A 9966-nucleotide genomic window follows, 5' to 3' on the forward strand; every position below is an offset into this window, starting at 1 on the left:
AACCTAGGAGCTTCCAGGTTGCAAACTCTGATCTAGAACATCATCTTAGCATTACTTCTCAGCATAGCTTATAAGACTGTAATGCCAACAGTTAGACCCAGCATCAGACCAAACTACTTGCATTTTTCTGAATTTATCCATTTCTCCTGTGTGATATTCAATTAAATATTTTTTTGTTGGAATGAATGGCCACTCTCTGAGAAAGCTAATTGATCATAATAAGTTTTGCCTAAACAAAGATTGTTAACAAAAGAAAGATGATCTGCATGGTAACTTTAAAAAAAGGGAGAGTTCTCACAGTTCAAAAGAGATTTCAGTTCATTTCTAAGAAGGGAACTTGGTCCATAGACATGAACATTTATCCAGCCCATGAGTCAGGGCCATTCTTAAAATGAGATGGATCCATCAGGCTGACATACCTGTGCAAGCATACCCGATTGGAACTTCCAATTCAACGGCTTTAAAGGCAGGAACATCCTCAAAAGAATTTGTAATAACTGTATCCTTTCTCATGTTTTCTAATTGACTTCTAATTTTGTCATTATAAATTTAAATAGCTGCAAAGGATATACTTACCTTTTGTAATGATGGTCGTTTAAAAATAAAGCCATTATATAACACTTAAAATGTATGCAATGGAATCTAAATACCATAACAGTTTGATAATTCATTATTCTTTTAAAAAGACATAAACATGTTTCTTTAATGGTATGAAATTTTACATGATTCCTTTTTCTCCTTGAACTCATATTCCCATTCTACTTTCTCCAAAGAAGTGTAATATGCTCTATGCTTAGAAGTCTTTTGTTGATACCCTACAATCTTTATCTGCAACAAAAATATCCTTGTAAATTGATAGTAAAGAGAAATACTTTTCCTCCAGTTTGAATTACCAGTACAATTACTACTCATTTGCATTTGATCTAAACAATATACATGTATTTAACAAGTGTTGAGTAAAGCTTTTTGAACAAAAATTGCATTGGAAATCAATCTATTGATAAGATGAATAGAATCTTTAAAAAATTAATTCATGTACCCATGGATGAATATTACTTACTGCTAGAATGAGAGTCTAACATCAATTTTATTCTTAGTCTTTATTTGTATAGAAGTAAGGTTTGAGAAACCATATTCATACACAAGTAGATAGGAATGGAAGGGTTTTGTTACTAAACCATTGCCCAGTTTTGATCTCCTTAGTAATACATCATGTTATGATCTTCTATCAAACATTATTTTTAATGATCTATACACTGGTGTTTTCAATGTGTTCCTTCAACTTTGCTGGAAGCTAAGAGTTAAAAGCTCCCTGACTTGAAAAAGGATTGTTTACAAAGCTCTTATAGCTCATCACTATAATTCACTTCAATTTTGATGAAGGTTACGAAAAAAGCCTTTGCCAAGACTTATCAAATGACTATTAATTGTACTGTTTCACGTAGAGGCAATTGTTTAACTCAACAGGCTCAGAAAAGGGAAGGAAAATGGGAGTACTCTTAATTTTAAGACTCTCTTACATATACAGTTTTGTTAAATAAAATGTTTATATCTTATCACATGTTTTAAATACATTTTTGTCAAAGCCTTGGACCGGAGACCTAAATATTTCACTTGTGGAAAATGTCTGCCACATAACCTGACAAGCAAACTCTGTCCCCTTTGTCAAACCAAACTGCCAAGTCTGACTTGAAAAGTCTGATTTCACTTTTCAGTTCTAAGAAGGATATTAATTCTTATTTTGAGGCATATTTGAAACCACCGAGAAATAAATTACAAAACATGGATTATAAGATAGATTACTAAAAGCATGCAATTCAAGATTAAAGTGATGTCAGATCTAATTGAATTAATTTTTTCATTTTATAAGTTATAAAAAGAGTAATCAATACATAGTTCATCACTTAGCTTGTTATAATACAATGTAGCGTGTAGCTACAAGTAATGTTATGCATATTGCAAAGAATATGATAAAAGGCACGGTATTTCTTTGGTAAACAAATGTTACAGACTGACTATTTATGTTCTCCCCAAATTCATATGTAGAAGCCCTAACCCCTAGTGTGGCCATATTTGGAGATGAGGCCTCTAAGGAAGTAATTAAGATCTCCATGCTACTTTCTTGGACTTGCTGCTCTCGTTATATTCAAACTTTGGCCACTTTCTTGGCCCCTGCTTCCTGGGTTGTCTTTGTTTTCTGGCTCTCAGCTCCCTCCGAAGTGGTAGCTGGTACTTTTGGGACTTAACTGTGCAAGCCTTCAGCACCTTGAACTTGCCTTTGCCAGATGTTCTCTGACCTTGTCCACTGCTTCTCGAGTACTGCAGACAACACCTGCCATCAACTCTGAAGTTTGGACAGGCTTTCCAGGATGCCAGGGGCCAGAGCAGAGCAGGAAAAGGGTGACCTTGATCCAATAGGATTAGTGTCCTTTTAAGAAGGGACACTAGAGAGCTTGCTCTCTCATAGGTGCACGTTCTCCCTCCTCTCTTTCTCTGCGTACATGCGTCAAGGAAAACCTGTGTGAGGACACAGTGAGAAGGCAACCGTCTGCAAGCCAGGAAAAGAACCCTCACCAGAAACTGACTCTGCCGGACCTTGATCATGGACTTCTCGCCTCCGGAACTATGAGAAAATAAATGTCTGTTGTTTAATTTTTAACTCAGTTATAATTTTTTTTTACAGAAGCCCGTGCAGACTAAGAAATGTGTGCACTTAGTATTTGCTTTTGAATCTGGTATTGCTGAACATCTGATATTTGCTTTGGAATAAAAGAGAATTATGAGTAAAAATTCAGAAATACTTCATTAATTGTATTTATGTTCAAACTTTTCTTATATACATGTATTGGATGATAGTAAAAGGAATATGCTGCTGCTAAAGATAATCAGTCCAGGAGTTGGCCTATCATTTTATTTTTATAAGAAGTGGAAAAATATTAATATTTTAAGAGAAATCATGTGAGAATATTTATTTGTGGCTTCTATCCAGTGTTCATGGAAATGTGAAAGTCTCTGAAAACATTTCAAAACTATGGCCGAGAGATGAGTGTGAAGACTAGTTGAAAATACTTGCTTAGATTTCAGTAATGATTAGTATTTCTTACCGATGCTGGATTCTTCACTTTGTTCTTTCCAAACCCTTCTTCAAGAGCAATGCATTATTTGACAAAGGCCAAGAGGAAGTCATTAAATGAAAAGTGCTATCCTTTTTACCACCTTTGTGGCACAGTATAATATATCTGATGTTGCAAAATCTCAACAAGAACTAAAATACCCCATTCCTCACACCATGCTTAACCTTTGACTAAAATACATGTAAGACAGGGAGATTTAACATGTATTAAATATGGCCTAAAACCTTACTATATTTCCTTGATTTCAGTGTATTTCAAAACAGCTTCTGTAAGGATTTCTTCTTGTGTCTCATTAACTCTAATGGTAAAAAAAGGTTTACTTCTCTGAGATTGACCAAAAAGCTTGAGCCAAACAACCATAAAAACTGACGATTACTTCATAGTTCTGTGTTGTACTGTATTAGAATGGAAGCTAAAGGGAATTTGGGAAAAGCTTCACTTGACAATATAAGAATTTAGCACAAAGAAACTGGGGGCAACAAATGCAGGTTACTGGGTTTGAGCTGGGGTATAAAGAGCAAGGATAAACAGGGATTTCTCTCGATGAAACATTATTAGTACAACTGTTAGCAAAACTAGACTTATTTTATGGCTGTTTAAATTATCTAGAATAAAGAATGCACAACTTAGGGGATGCCAGTGCCTCTGTTCTCCATTCCATTCAAAGAATATGCTCCAGGTTTAGCTTGAGATGGGAGACTTGAATCTTTTGTACTCTTGTTTGGCTTCTCCTAGTGTGAACATCTTGCTGCGTTGAGTGTAACTCTGGTGTTTAAAGATACACAATTTTTTTTTTTTTTTTTTGGTACAGCATGGTCTGTAAATACAAGCCAACTTCATCATCTGGTGTTCAACTAAAGAAACACCCAATACTGAAGGAAAATTGGCTGCATCGGACTTTTTGGGAAGCTGTATATTCACTTTCAATGTGGCACTTTTCTAAGGCATTTTTTAAAGTTTCATTTAAAAAAATTATTCTTATGAAATATTTCAGGAATAGCAAAAGTATACCATTTTTTCTTCTTTGTTCTTCATTTAATTTGCACAAACTAAACATAAATACAATATAATTCCATGTTATAAGTATTTATTGAGTAACTATTAAATGCATATTATTTCCTATTTCCCAATTAGCTTGCAAGGTGAATGTTATTCTCTCCATTTTACAGATGAGGAAACTAAGGCTCAAAGAAATTAAAATGTACCCAGCTTAAAAATGATAGAGCTGAATTTGGACCCAAGTTTGCTTAAATTTAAAGCCTGGACTCCTTTCTTAATATCAAGATGCTAATAAGTAAAACAGGAATCATTATAAAACAAAAAGATAGCATTTAAGTGAAATCTTGATTATGAATGAGAAAAAGCAATCTCATTTGGGGGGAAAATGTGCTAAACTAAAGATCCTAACTTTTGGAATAAACTGGGAAACTGGATTTTTAAAAATGTGTATCAGATCAACTTTATTGCAACAATAATTTAGGAAAAATAATCAGAGTTACACAGTACTTGAAAGATGGTAAGCAGAGAGAGCTATCTCAGTCCCTCCTTGCATACAATTGACTCAGCACAGTGCTTGGCAAATGTTTGTTGAATGAATGCATCAGGATCTAGTTCAACAGCAGTCACTTTCTTGGAAAGAAATAGCCCAAGGTATAGACGATGAAGACAAGCAGTGCTTCCTAATGCATCCTTAGGGAGACTGTTATACAGGAGCAGTCATCCACTTATTAATCCATTTAGAAATCATTTCTCTCCTTGGCCTTTTGTTGGGTTAGCTCTGCCCATGTGATACACGTACCAGGAAGCCTAGCTATGGACACTAGTTCTCTAGCTTCAGTGGGCAGTCAGCCCTGCTGCTCACCTCTTCTGACTTGCTCTCATCCCCTTCTCCCTCCTCCACCTCTGATGCCTAACTCCGCTTCATGTTGCGTCACAGAGCAGTGCACCGTGGTGCCCCCTTACTTGTCTGACTCACTAGGACATGCTTCTTAGGCTTTCACTCTCAGCGTTTTCTCTGGGACATGATTGGGTCACTTCTAACATCTCCACTCACCCCTAGCTACAGGTTTTGCTTGGTCCACACAAGATCCACGTTGGCCACCTCAGCTCTACCTGGCCTTTCCATCTGGGATAGAAAGGTACATATTCTGCTCACTATGCTAGGATCTGTATGGGAATATTTTATGCAGCTGTGCTGCAAAGCAGCTCTCCTCACTCACCAGCTTCCATGACAGCTTTAGAAATAACGAAACCCCAACATCTATATGTTCATACAAATAAACCCACCCCACCACCGGGTGGATTTCTCCCCAAAATTACGATGTCAAAGTTGTATAAGAACAGGCCAATCCTTTGGAAGAACCTCTCTATGTAGAAAGAAGGGATTTCAAGAACTGTTTATCTCAGAAACATCCTTTGTGCTGTACTAGTTTTCTTGGACTACCATAACAAAATACCACACTGGGTGGCAAGAACAGCAAAAATTTGTTTTCTCACAGTTTTGGAGGGTAGAAGTCCAAGATGAAGGTGTCAGCAGGGCTGGATTCCTCTGAGGACTCTCTCCTTGGCTTGCAGGTGGCTGCCCTCTTACTGCCTCTTCACATGGTCTTCTCCTCTGTATCTGCATCTTTCATGTCTCTTTGTGTGCCTGAATTTCCTCTTCTGATAGACATCAGTCAGATTGGATTAGGACCCATCTCAATTTTAACCTCATTTAACGTAATCACGTATTTAAACACCCTGCCTCCAAATAAATAAAGTGACATTCTGAGGTACCAGGGGTTTGGACTTCAACATACGAATATGGGGGGACAGAATTCCAGCCATAACATGTGCCCCCTCAGATTCCTTCCACTCAAACTGCCTCCCAGACTCACAGCCTCCACCATGGATGATAGCTCTGTCCAGGCAGCTGTGTCCTAGAGTCTGGCTTCTCCTGCCTCTTCTGTACTCACACAGTGCGCCAGCCTGCCAAGCGTAGTACCAGGCTTCCTGAGTGACTGAAGGGGTTGGATGCTATGACAGAAATGTGAAGACATTAACACTCTCCGAGGCAAACTTTGATGATGGGGAAATGGGAGACCGAAGGGTGCAGGTGGTTAAATTCCTTGGATTGATGACTCTGAAGCACTTTGTCTCCACACAGTCTGTCCTGAGATAGTGTAGGGGAGCAGATGTACCTGCTGAGAGACCAGATGTCACCTGTGGCTTTGTGGTGAAGCAATGACCAGCATGGGTAAGCATCACCTTGCATGGTTTCCCATCTTGCCTTGTTTAACTTCCCTTTTCCCTTGCACTTGCTGCCGTGACTTTGTACCTCCCAAGTACTCCCAGAAACAACATCATCACCCAGTCCTTGCTTCACGCTCTGCTTTCTAGGGAACCCAGGCTAGAACACTGGCATAACTGCTAGCTGGAAAATAAAAATTTTAAAAAACGAAAACACCTTGTTCATTAGAGACAAACACTGGCCAGCAATTTTGGGGCTGATTCTGAGCTATCACTTTATCAATGACAAATTCCTGCATTATGTATAATCAGATCAGAGGAATCATCACCACTCTGTGAAATATAGGACTAGACAATGTATCAGTCAGTTCCAACTAGAAAAACAGAAACCAGCCTAAGAATTTAAAACAAAGGAAATTAATCCATGAATTGCTTACACAGGTCATGAAAGAGCTGAGATGCCAAACAGAGGACTGTGAAGCAATCCAGAGATTTGCAAGAGCAGAAAGTTGCTACCACCCCTAAGCTGGAGAGACAAAAGGAGGAATCAATGTTACCAGCAGCCAGAGCCACTGGGTGAAGTTGTAACCAACCATCTAATGCCTGACTAGTTAGAGCTGAAGATATAGCTATGCTAGAGATGCAACTCGAGACACAGAGAGGGGGAGAAATAGTCTGACTTCTGTCTTCTTCCCTCCAGTTTCTTGCCAGCACCTCCCATTGCCTGAATGCAGGAAGAAGCTGGTTGATCTAGGAGCCTGGGAAATGCAGCCTACAGGAGTTGGCACCTCTGTCACTCAGAGCACTTCAGGGGAAGGATATGGAATGGCATAGCATAGGCTGAAGATTGGTCCAAAAACAAGATAGGCTAACTAAACAAGATAGGCTAACTTGGAGAAATTGTTAGATAGTCAATAACTTTATGGGCCGAGGAAGTGTACAATGGGAGAAAAAATAGCACAGTTACAGCATAGCGGGCATCAGGATAAAACAGACCTGAGTTCAAATGGAAGATTTCCCTATTTATTGGCCATGTGACCTTAGATGAGTCATTTAATTTATCTGAACCTCAGTTTCCTTTCCTCAATCTGTGTTGTAAAGATTATATGAGATTACTTATGTAAAGTGCTTAGCATATTAGCTGACATCTAATAAGTAATCAATGAAAGACAACTCTTAAAGTAACAAATTAGAGACCAATATCTAGTTGGGTTAGTCTGTGATATGGTTTGACTCTGTGTCCCCACCCAAATCTCATCTCGAATTATAATCCCTACTTATTGAGAGAGGGAGGGAGATGATTGGATCACGGGGCAATTTCCCCCATGCTGTTCTTGTGATAGTGAGTTCTCATGAGATCTGATGGTTTTATAAGCATCTGGCATTTCCCCTGCTTGAACTTCTTTCTCCTGCAGCCATGTGAAGAAGGTCCTTGCTTCCCCTTTCACCATGATTGTCAGTTTCCTGAGGCCTTATTGGCCATGTGGAACTGTGAGTCAATTAAACCTCTTTTCTTTATAAATTACCCAGTCTTATGTATTTCTTTATAGTAGTGTGAAAATTGACTAATACAGTCTGGTTCTTCAAAAAGGAAAGATTTGGATGAAGTAGTGTATTTGGAAGATGATTCCATTGCAAGGGAGTGGGAAACTGAAACACAGAAGGGAGAAAGCCAACAAATGATGTATTAATAAGAGCTTACCACTGTGGGCAACAAGGGTTCAGTCCCACAGAGGACCCTCTTAGGAAATGATGTGTAATGCTTTTGAATTGTAAAGTTTTTAAAAGGGGTGACGTAGCTGGAGTTTTAGCTACCAATTCCCATCCACAGTAAAAGCTGCTCCTGGCATTGACTCCTGGGCACTTTCAGCCTGCCCTTCATGAGGGCTGAGCCTACTGTCTCAGCCAGAGAACACCCTTAGATAATAAGATGCAAGAACCAGGTGTGTACAGGTGCCATCCACAGGGGACCTGGGCAAACTGAGGAATATAGATTAATTATTGCTAGTAGCTACTGCTGCTGTATAGCTGAAAAAGATCTGGGATCACAGTGGGCTATGATTCCACCTAAAATCAGCACAGTTGTACTTCCGTGTTTCCCCAGACCAATACTTTTGAAACTTTTCTAACCAATATCCACAGTTAGAAATATATTTTTACATTGTGACACAGTACACATAAACATTTATATAGTGCACATTTATACGAAAACAAAAGTTTTCTAAAATAATACTTATTCTTTTGAAATAACATGCACCCTAATATCTTTCTATGCCACTATATTTTTTAAAACGAAGATTGAAATTTCCAAAACTGATTTCAAGACCCTCTAAAAATCCTCAGTGTATTGTCCTAGCTACTGCAAGTGTGTACTGCTGCAGTGATAAGGAGCTTGAGCAAGACTGTAAATAAATGATGTCATTGTGCCCTAAAGTCATTAAGTACTAAACTAATTTCAGCTGACTTTTTTTTTTTTTAATAGCACGATATTCTCAATGAAGGAAGCAGTATGTTGATTGATAGTTTAGCACTAGGTCTTTATCTCATCAGAGACTGGAAACAGTTAACAAACACATACTTTGAGTAGCACTGCCCTAGACTGTACTTGAATGGGGTTTTTAAAATGGGCTTAAGACTAAAAATGAATTTTTCTAAAGCTTGCCCTTCTCTGTCGTTAAAAGATCCCTAGCCCTCCACAAGTCTTATTTAGTATTTCTTGGGGTCTCATAGGGATATCTCTGATGAAGTTGCCAAACCATATTTACAGAAGGTTCCTACGTCTCCTTAGCTTCAAAGGCTAGAATGAAAGATGAAGACCACTGCCCCCACTCTGCTCATCCCTGCAAGGAGGACCACTTGGCCCTTACTCCTGTGCTCCCTGCCTTTCCAGTCCCACCGCTGCCAGCATATTGGGAAATAAGGTGCAGGTGCCACTTCTGTGGACTAACAAAAGAAGGGAAACTGGGTCCTACGCTGCAACTATGGGCCCCCATCCCAGGTCACAGAGGAGTTCTGTGACGCCTCTATCTTCTAGGGCAACAGTCCTCAAACTGGAGTACCTTAGTATGCTCAACCCAGGACAATTTTGCTCCCCCAGGTGACATTGGCAATGTCTGAAGACATTTTTGTTGTCACAACTTGAGTGGAGGAATGCTACTGGCTTCTGGTAAACAGAGGTAAGGGATGTTGCTAAATATCCTTCAATGCACAGAGCAGCCCTCACAACAAAGAAATATTTGACCCAAAAGGTCAGTAGTGCCAAGGTTGAGAAAACCTGCCCTAGGGGTACACATAGGCTTCCCAGGGGCAAGTGGGCACTGGTCACTTTAAGCTGATTGGTTAACATATCTTCCATTTCCATTTGCACCATCTCCTAAATTTGGTTTACCACACTCTGCAAGTTCTACTTTCCCACCTCCTTTTCACAGTGACCTCTCTTCCAAACCCCAAATATACTATCTGGGTATAAAAATCTTGCAGGGCAGCCGGGCGCGGTGGCTCACGCCTATAATCCCCGCACTTTGGAAGGCCGAGGCAGGCAGATTACAAGGTCAGGAGATTGAGACCATCTTGGTCAACATGGTGAAACACCGTCTCTACTAAA

Source organism: Theropithecus gelada, chromosome 6 (assembly GCF_003255815.1).
Source record: "Theropithecus gelada isolate Dixy chromosome 6, Tgel_1.0, whole genome shotgun sequence".
Classification (NCBI taxonomy): Eukaryota; Metazoa; Chordata; class Mammalia; order Primates; family Cercopithecidae; genus Theropithecus; species Theropithecus gelada.